The sequence below is a fragment of the Capsicum annuum genome, chromosome 5 (genome assembly GCF_002878395.1).
Source record: "Capsicum annuum cultivar UCD-10X-F1 chromosome 5, UCD10Xv1.1, whole genome shotgun sequence".
NCBI classification, from domain to species: Eukaryota; Viridiplantae; Streptophyta; class Magnoliopsida; order Solanales; family Solanaceae; genus Capsicum; species Capsicum annuum.
The window spans coordinates 184,321,458-184,332,418 of NC_061115.1; positions in this window are offsets into that span (position 1 = coordinate 184,321,458).

Sequence of the window (10,961 nt, forward strand, 5' to 3'; positions counted from 1 at the left end):
GCAAATTTTGTGGCCAAGTATATGGTGTGTCAACAAGTGAAAGTTGAGCACATGAGGCTAGGGGTATTGTATTAAGAAATTGAGTTGCTAGAGTGGATATGGGAAGTGATCAACATGGATTTTGTTACCAGTCTTCCTCGGTCTCAGAATTAGTTTGATTTGGTTTGGGTCATCGTGGGTAGGATGACAAATTCTTCTCACTTCTTGTCAGTGAGGACTAACTTCTCGGTTGAGGATTATGCGAGGTTGTATCTTCATGAGATTGTGAAGCTGCATAGGGTACCGATTTCTATTATCTTAGATTGTGGTATGCAATTTACATCTCACTTTTGGTAGTCATTTAAGAAAGGTTCGTGGACCAAGATGAGTCTTAGTTTAACTTTCCACCCGCATTCGAATGGGAAAGTAGAAAGGACTATTCATACGTTGGAGGACATGATTCATGCTTTTGTGATTAACTATGGTGGTAGTTTTGTTGAGCATTTACCCCTTGTAGAGTTTGCCTATAATAATAGCTACCACTTGATGAGTGGTAATTTTACCACTCATTTGCACCAAGTATTTATGCATACTACCAGGTTTTGTATAAGAAAATAAGACATCATCATGATTTAAATGCACTAATATCCACATTTTGTAGGTATATAGTTGAGATGGTGAAAAGATGTAGATTGGAGCTCAAAAGGGATCAAATGGAAGCAAAAGTCATGCGGTTGGAGACCTGGAGCAGTTCACCCTTAGTTACCGCGACCGCAGTTCTCAGGCCGCGGTATGGTCAGTCAAGATGGTCAGCATAGTGCAATCGCAGAGCAAAACTGTGGTTGCGTAGTCGTGGTTCCAGTTGAACCTGCGCAAATGCGATTCAGCGAGAATATGATCAAGGGCAGTTTTGTGAAATTGCACAGATGAATCCCAAACCTTATATAGGAAAAAACCCTTCCTTCTTTAGGTATTGCTTACCTCATGGATATTTTTTATATGAAAGCAAGAAACCCTAATTGGGAAAGTGTGTAACTAATTTTGAAGGCTTGAATTTTTAGTAATTTGTGAAGAGTGAATGCTTTTGATAATCCTTATGGTATATCTTTCTTTATTTTTTTCATGAGTAGCTAAGTAATTTAGTCTTGGGATTATGTTGAACTAAAGTGTATTTGTGTATTGGTGTTGATGTGTTTTCAGGATTTTTAGTTGTTGATTATTGATTCCACCATTGCTTGAGCTTATAAGTTGGAATCTATGGTGAAAACCTTAAATCTTCTAATGGGTTTGATGGGTGAAAACCCTAATCTCTAAAAACCCTTCATCATCTTGAAAGAGGGATGCAGGTGAAGTTATGGGAACCCATAGCATCCTTGAAAGAGGGCTATCGGGTGACAAGGCAATGGTGGACAATCAAGCCTATGATTTACTACCTTTTGCAATCTTATACATAAGTGTGATTAGAGTATAAATCATGTCAAGGGTACAATCCTAGAAATAGAGGTGCCCGATTGAGGTTATGCCTGAATAAGAATGACATACGTGTTAGGTGGTCGAAAGAGCCAATGGCTGAAATCATTGTAGTTTTATTGAAAGATTAACTAACATGATCTTTGACCTAGCCTATCCCTTAGTTGACAACCAAAGCTCATGTTAAACCATCATCAACCCGCATGCTCTTACTTTTAGGTAGACATAATCCCAAGATCTACTCAAATCTTGATTTTAAGTCAAAAGTGTAATATTTGGGTGTTGTTAACCAAAAATCGTTACAAACAAATCCTAAATCAATTCCCCCATTTTATTTTATATGTCGTGTTTTTTAGCATTCTGGGTAACATTTTAGTAATTAGAGCACCAATAGGACTTGAAACTTGTAATTCACTTCTTGTGGAATTGACCCCAACTCGAGTTGGGTTATTGAGAATGACTGCGTCACCACTCAAACATAGGAGTGAGTTGAGCATCATCACCACTCTAGTATTGTGATGGCTCTATTTGAGGCCTTGTATGGTAGTAGGTGTAGGTTTCCTATTGGGTGGTTCGAGGTTAGTGAGGCGGAGATGTTTGGCCAAAATTTGGTTCACCAAGCCATGCAAGGTATGAGAAGGCATCATACTAGTCATATGTTATGGTACGAGAAGTATAGTGACAAACCGTATAATGTCCTATGTCTAGCCTAGATGATTTTGCCTAGGGTACGGTTTAAGGGTACCAATTGTATGCTATGGATATGAGTTGGCCCCTGTGGTTGTATGTTGGATAGTGTTGGAGTCAAAGTTGTTACCTAGGGTACGAGTAGTAGGTAATACTCGTAAGTTGTGGGTACGGTTTGGATGGTGTGGTCGTACCCTTTTGTGCTCATTTTTCAGCTTATAAGCTGAGGAAATATTAGACATTTTCCACCCCAAAAACCCTTAAGACCCATGTCCTATAACATTAATTAGTCCCTCATTCTTCACTTTGAAAGAATAAAACACTCTCAAATCTCTCTCAAGGTTCTTGGTTCAAGAAAGGCTAGGGTTTCTTTAATATAATCGATTCGGGGCTTACAAGGGTGTTTTCTCTCCTTACTCTTTGGTATCTAAGGCATGTTACTCCTCCCTCATTGTTATTTCAACTAAATTCATATTTTAATGGATGGTTTTCATGATTTAATTATGAGTAGTGTTTGGTTTTGAATTATATGTTGAGGTTTTGGTTGTAAATGGTTGGATATTGTTTTCCCATGCTTTACTTATGGTTTTTTGATATTATAATTGTGGTTTAAACATGTGGTTGCATAGAATGGTCAATTGGTACTTGGTTTTAGTTTTGGAAACTATATGCTCTCAACATGTTTGTTAAAATGCCTATGTGAATGGTTTTGTCACATAGTTTGACTTTTATTGAAACTTTTGAATTGCATAATATGGTAATGGAACCTAAATTGGTTTAAATTGTTTTAAATGGTTTGATAAGGCCTTGGTGGCCATGGTATTGGTTTAATTGGGAATCATGTGGGGTACATGGGAATCCCCTAAGTGTTGGCTAATGACATTTCTTGCAAGATATAGTTGGTATGACGATACCACTACATAAAGCCTTGGTTAATAAATTTTGGAATTAGTGATTGGCTATATATGAATGGTTTTAATTGGGCAATAATGGGCGGTTGTGATAGCTAATCGTGAAGGTGTGATCCCAATGGACAAACACTGGAAACTCACGTTTGCCGATGTGAGAGTTGGTTATGGTGGCCATATACTTGTGGGGTACACATGAATCCCCTAAGTTGTACTTGTAAATATGTATAATGGAGGGTGAAGGGTACACGGGAATCCCCATCCCGTGTGATATCTTCGGTTTGTGCGGCTACATGCATTAGGTCCCATTTAGGGGGTAACACTGGACCCATATAGCCCATGGGTAGATTATGGTGGTAAAGCTGTACAAACCCAGGTTAAAGGTTTTAAATGCATGCTCAACCCAGTTCCCTTTCCCGGCATGGATTATATATATATATATATATATATGGATGGATGAATGGATGTGATTGCATATGGTTATTTACTTGGTTTTAAATGTTGGCATTATTTTGTCCTTACTCTTAAGTACATGCTAGCATTCAACCGCTAACCCGTCTTAGGGAGTTGTATCCCTACATGATGCAGGAACAGCCATACTACTCCTCCTGCATAGTAACTTGGATTCGGGGACAGCTGAGGTTCCATACTCCGGAAGGCTCCATTTCATGTTATGGACTTCTCGACATACTTTTTTTATTTCTTCGACTTTGGTTTTTGGATATAGTTCGGGTCAAGTTCAGGTTAGATATTGTTTTGATTTCGGATAGAGGCTTTGTAAGACTACTTTGGGTTGGCATGGGTAGTGTCGGTATTGGCATCAACTTTGGCATTGGTATTGGTATTGGGGTTGACACCATTTGACTGTATTTGGTTTATGATTGTTCTATCTTTCTATGTTTTATAATCAAAATTCATTCGACATCGAGTGTAAGGTAGTTATGGTTGGGTATTAGGCGTGGTCTCCGATCCGGTTGGGCTTGAGGCACCCGACACGACTAGGCCCTAGTTCGGGTCGTGTAAACACTATTGACACCCAGCGATACCAAACTATGCTTCAATACCAAGATTTTCATGAAACAAACTAGGATCTAGCCATGATAGGTATCTTAATCCCGCCATGGACCGGAGACCACCCCCATCACCTAACCTCATAAGCACAATAATAATAATGACAATGCGGAATCCAACTCAAATAGAATAAAGAGATGAATAAATACTCTACGAAAGCTAAGAGAATCAATATCCAACTAACCCACATCTATCCACAAAATCCTCTAACAATCGAATATCAACCTAAACCGGGACATGCCCCCGATGATAGCCAAAAAGAAGCCCAAAGAGATAATATTACTATACCGGACTATAAATAACAAAGCCTTCTGAGGGATGGAAACTCACCACTTCAAAGCTAATCAATGAACAAATTTGAATCATCTAGCTCTGCACAAGATAAATAAAACACCCCTAGGAATCTATATCATGTAGGGATACAGCATTCGGGGATAGTTAGTGGGATGAGCACTAGCGTGTAACTCAGGAAATAAGGATAAAACAATGCCAAGTACAAATCAATCCACAAACCATATGCACACATTCATATACATATATATATATAAGATGCTGGGATAGGGAAGAAGGTTTAGCATGAAAGTAAAATAATTAGCCTGGATTGTGTAGCTTAACCATCATAATAGTACTCACGAGCTATATGGGCCCCTATCTCACCCCCTGGTCAGGCCCCAGTATGTGTAGCTACATGAATGAGAGAATAATCATAATATATATACATGGGGGACTTTAACCTCCTAATCATATACTAAGGTTGACTCGAACACCCAGTTATTAGACCCACACACCAGCAATCGTGGTTTCTAGTATTGATCCCTTTAGGACCTCCACCTTCACGGCCTGCTACACAACCCCCTTTAAGCCTAATTAAAACATTTAACACATAACCATTCATTCATTTAAGGAGTCATTCATTAAGGCATTATCAAATGGTATCATCACACTGACTATAACTTGCAAATGCATGTCATTTTTCCAAATCCAACCATTCACCAATGAGACTCTAGCCCAATCAGCCAATTGGACTCCACAATTCCAAGTAGAAACCAACCCATGTAGCCAAGTGGGACTCTAACCCCCTCAGCTAATAGGAACCCAAAGTCCCAAGTAGGAACCAAATCATCTAGCCAAATGGGACGCTAAACCCTCAGACAATAGTTCTCCGAAGTTTTCAATTTAAAATCAATCCATGGCCACCAAGGCCTTTACAAAAGCCAATTTATGTTCTATTAACCTTTTATGCGATGCAAAGTTTAAAGAATGAAGTATCTTATCTATATATCCATGTTTCAAAACCAATTTCACAAGTTGGGTTGAGGTTAAAGCCAACTCCAAATTATTAAACCATCAAATTTGGGGGATCTCATATTCCCCATTTCAATTCCCAAACCTATGCATTTATTTAGTTCAAAATCATGAAAGTAAAGCATAAATAATCAATTCAAAACCATGGAAATTTAATTCATGTAATAACCATTCCAAACACCTCAACCCATATTTAAAATCCAACAATTAAACCATATGGATAACAATTGGATACATGCTTTTATATAAAATCAATTTAGGGGAGAGATACATGCTTTTTTGACAGAAAGAACACCGATAAAAGCTTGATTCCTTGCTTTGAATTAATATGAACACTTGAATTCATTTCTCATACCCTTGATGATGAAATTGGGGGGGGGGGGGGGAATTGAAAAGAAACTTGAATTTTAAGCCTTGGAAGTTGAATTTTTGGAGAAGAACCCTTATTTGGTGTTCTTGAGAATTTGGGAGGAGAGGGATTATGTATTTGGGGTTATGGGATGATGAAATCATGTTAGTATTAGTTATAGGATGATTTAGAATGTAAATGACCAATTTACCCTTGAAAAACTAAGTTTAGAATTTTTGGAAATAGAGGCGTACCATGCCTAAATCTCAAATCATCAAGGGCGTGCCATGCCTTTATCACGCACCCTTACTAGTTCCTCACGAAAATGATCATAACTTTTTGCTCGAGTATCGAATTAAGGAAAAATTAGTGGTGTTTGAAAGACGACTCAATTATCTTTAATTTAGTCATTCTTGAGATCTAAAATTTCATATATTCCAGAAGTTATATACGTTTAAATTTAAGCCTTGTAGGATTGAATACCAAAATTTAGTCAAAAACAAAAGTTCTTAGCTCAACTTTTCTCTAAGTGTTTCCTATGAACATTTTTCACCACGACAGAACTTTTCAAACAAGTCAAATTATCATGACACTTATAATAATATAAGAATCGTTTATTTCAAATTTATACACTTATAAACAACTATTCGAATTCTAGCCCCAAAATGTAGGGTGTTACATAGGTCCTCTCAAACAAAGTCAAGGAGTTTAACTCCTAAGATACATATAGCTATGAATACGAAAGTGACTGAGGGACCTATTCCCATGAAAATAAAAGTTGTTGAAGAAGAGCCAGGCAGTGGCTCTAAAAAGGTAGATAGAGGAAGAAAAAATGAGTTTGACCAGGGAAGAGAGAAATGAGGTTCTGAAAACTCAAAAAGTGTTGACTGGGAAAGTATGTGATTCTAGAAAATAGGTACATAGATAAAAGAAAAGGAAAGAATTTAGATGAGAAAGCTGAAGTTGAAGTTTTATTACCCTATTATGGAAATAGCTTTGGTTCAAGAAAAAAAGTTGAAGTTGGATGAAGAAACCTTGGGAAAATTCTGGATGTTTCCATAATAGGAGTAAGGTTTATTTTGAACCAGCAATTTATGGTGTGCCTCAAAGGTAGAGGGAACATCTGTTGCTAATGTGAGAAAGAAATTTCTCAATAGTGAATTTCAGTTAGTCTTTGAGTTTGTGAATAAGGTTATTTTGCCCAAATCTAGGAAAAGGATAATAGCCTCTGTTGTTGATCTTTTTATGATTGAATGTCTAAGTAAGTTTTAACTTTTCAGCCTGCTTGCACTAATGATAGAGCATATGTACAAGGTTATATATGCCAAGGAAGGAAGGTATGGGATGCCTTATGGATATTTTCTCAACAACATATTTGATTACTTTGAAGTATTTGTTGAAAAGGAGACTCTTGGAAATGCAAAACAAATGTTCACCTTGATTACCCTAATTGAATATAAGTGCATAGAAGGCAAAGTAGGAACCATGTCCTAAGTGTCAGAATTATTATCATCCCAGGAGAAGTTGATCAAAGAGGTAGAGAGGATGGAGATTAGTTTGGTTGTTAAAGATGCAGAGATTCTGCACTTAAAGATGAGAAACCAGCAGCTTTCTACTGAGGGACCAGGTGTTGTTGAAGCACTTAGGGCAAAAAATACAGAACTGAAGACCAAGGTCACTATACTCACAGAAGAGGTTCAAGGATTAATGCAGAATTAAAAGACCTCACCAAGCAGCAGTTGAATTCTTATGCTTTAGAGGGTGCAAGGATGGAAATTCTACTTAAGTCTCTCTCTCCCAAACTTTCATTACCTAAGCCTCTCCCTTTATTTCAAAACTATTCAATGTGTCAGTTTTTCTTTGTTATTTCTGGTGGCTTTTCAAATTCAAGAATTTTATATTGTTTTTAATTGCACTGAATGGTATTTCCGGATTATGATGAATGAAATTTTGTTTTGTATCTATCAATTGATTCTCATTTTGTAAGTTTTTCATTAATGTTAGTATTGCCCCAGTAGTCATGAGTTAACCAATTTGTTCTTATTATTGTCTTGATTCACTGTTCTTGTTTTTTTAAGATGACAAAAGGCGAAAAATTAGATTTACTAAGATAGGGACCACGTACCAAATAAGGTAAGTAATTGTAATACCCCACAATCTCCTAGATAAATTTTCAACAACTCATCATATGTTTAACGGCCCAAATCGATTATCTAAAACCATAGATAAGCATCACGAACATTCATGGTGACATACTTAAAATTTCAAGCATTCTATTTGTGGCCTTACCGCATTCAAAACATTGACCTTTTAATTAAATTGTGTTCATATATGTTAGTAGAATGTCTCAAGAGAATTTTAGAATTTTGTAATGGAGTTTGGGGTTATTTTAAATCCCGAGGCAGATCGCCTCTGGGTTTTCGACGTGTCACGGAGGTCACCCTTCACGATATTAGCGTGGCACAGAGGTAGTGTGCCTCTATGATATCACCATATCGCGGATGATAGTCTCTCCGATATCAACGTGGCATGGAAGATAGTCTCTACGATAAGCAGTGTGCCACACCGAGGTGTAAAAGTCATGCAACTTTTGTTTTATTCACTTAAGGGTGAAGGGCTTTTGGTCTTTTCTCCTCTTTAAACCCCCAACCCATGACTTAAAACATAAAAGCGACATTATTTGCCCCCTTCTCAGTCAGTTAACAACATCAATTCTTCTCCCACTCTCAATAATAAAAAAGCAAGGGTTTCTTCTAAGAATTTACCCCACACACATATGTCTCAAAACCTAAGTTCCCTTCAAGAAGTCAAGAAATTTAGGCATGTGAGATATTCATTAATGGGATCCTTTCACCCATTGAATCCCAAAGTTTCCCCAATTTTCAAGTTTAATTTCCTTTTGGATTTAGGGTTCCATGAAAATTATAAATTCCATGATTCCTCCATGTAAATCTTGAATTCAACTATGAACAAGTGTTTCTCACAAATTCAAGCATTCTTTCATGCTCTAATCATGATAATTAATAACATTAATGAAATTGTTGGATTCTTGAGTTTAAGTCATGAAAATTTTTTCATGTGATTACCTTGAAATTATCGCATTTAATTATATTTTTCAATGTTGGTGGGTTATGAACACCCAATACCTAGATAGTCAGGCATGTTGCAGATTTCAAATTATAAGTCATTAATATCATATTTGTGTTATTATACTCAGACTATTATTATGTTGAGCCTTTATCCATTTGAACCATGCTAAACTTCTATCAGTATCAGATTATGCTACATGACTAGTACTACCAGTCTCATTCATTTGGGAGTAATACTTAGCACCGAGCGAACCTAGAGATGAAGGATCACCCACCAAGGATTGAGACTTTTAGTAGAAGTCCCTAAGTTCTAGAACTATGTAGCCAGCATAGGTTTTGAGAGGTCACCTGGCAGTTTTGGACTGACACTCTATTAAGGGTCATCTGCCAGTATAGGACTAATAGCCTAGTCCTTTAAGATCTATGTTAGTAGATCCACACATCCAATGTTGGTACCTTTGGCAAGGTACTAACACCATTCCAACTAGGGTTACAGGTTGGACCTCAATTAGCTCAGATTAGGGCATATCGATTAAATGAAAGCTCCTGCAGTTTCAGTTAGTGATTAGACTATTCCAGTTTAGGTTTGCATGACCAAGTGTTTATATGTCAACTATTAAGTTATTCAAATTATTTCAATATATATTTACACTTGGTCTTGGATCTGATATTCATGTTCATGCATTCATGCTCAGTATATATGTATATCAGTCAGTTTCTATCGCATATACCAGTACATTCAAAGTACTAATCGCATATTCTTTTTTGCACTATGTTGTCTTATAACATAGGTTTAGGCGCTCAGTTCTCTGATCGTACCTAGATAGTTCGTACACCACTCAGTTGCATCATTGGTGAGTCCTCATCAGTCGAGGACTAATAATATTATTTATCATGTTTTCCAGTATTTCAGCTCATGTTTATTTCAATAGTCAGAGTTAGTTGGGGACCTATCCCAACAACTCATCATGTTTAGAGGCTTTCAAACAGTCAGACAGTTAGTTATGTTTTTAGTGATGTGCTTCAGACTCCTTTGTTTTTTACTTGATAATTTAACAATTTATTAAATGAATTTTGCACAGTATTTTGTAATCTTCTATCAGTATTTACAGCTTGAGTCAGATCATGGGTTAGATTGGGGCCATATGTGGCCTTAAGCATATGTTATGACTAAGGGATAGTCTCGAGTCGTGACAAACTTAGTATCAAAGCACAAGTTTTAAAGTTTCCTAGGTTATCCAAAAGTCGCGTTAAGTAGAGTTTTGTTCATGGGTGTGAAGCGTGCCACACTTATGGGCGAGAGGCTGCAAAAAATTTTAGGAAAGTCTCCCTTTTTTTAGTATTCATGTCGTGCGATAGAGCGTAAGCTGTATTAATCTTCTTCTCCTAACTCAATTTATGTCATTTACCTAAAATGCCACCTAGAAGGGAAAACAAAAGGAGAAATGGGAACCAGCCCACACCACCAGTTGTTCCTAAAAGTCCTTTGAATAAATAGGTCTCTCATGCAGAATTCAGGGCTTCTTTCACTGCACTACCCAATCCATGGCTGCTCAGGTCAATTAGTAGGTTGTTCAACTAGAGAATCCTATGGTGACCACAGTAGCAGCCAAAATTTAAGTTTTTACTCGGATGAATCCTCCAATATTCTCGGGATCTAAGTCTGAGGAAGATCCATAAGAGTTTCTAGACTGTATGCATAAGGTGATAGAAATCATGGGTGTTACTCCATATGAAAGGCTGACTTAGCTTTTTAACAATTATAAAGGGTGGCTCACACCTATTTTAAGCAGTGGAAGGAGGATAGACGTACCGATGTAGGGCATGTAGAGTGGGATGAGTTTGTTACTGCTTTCTTAGATAGATTCTTCCTACTCGAGTTGAGGGAGTCCAAGGTGAAAGATTTTATCAATCTGAAGCAAGGTAAAATAAGTGTGAAGGAGTATTCACTCAAGTTCACCCATTTATCAAGGTATGCTCCAACTATGGTGGCTAATTCTAGAGGTAAAATGAGTAAGTTTGTGTTTGGAGTTTCAGAGGATGTGGTCAAGGAGTGCAGGACTGTGATGTTGATTAAAGAGATGGACCTTTCCAGGTTGATGG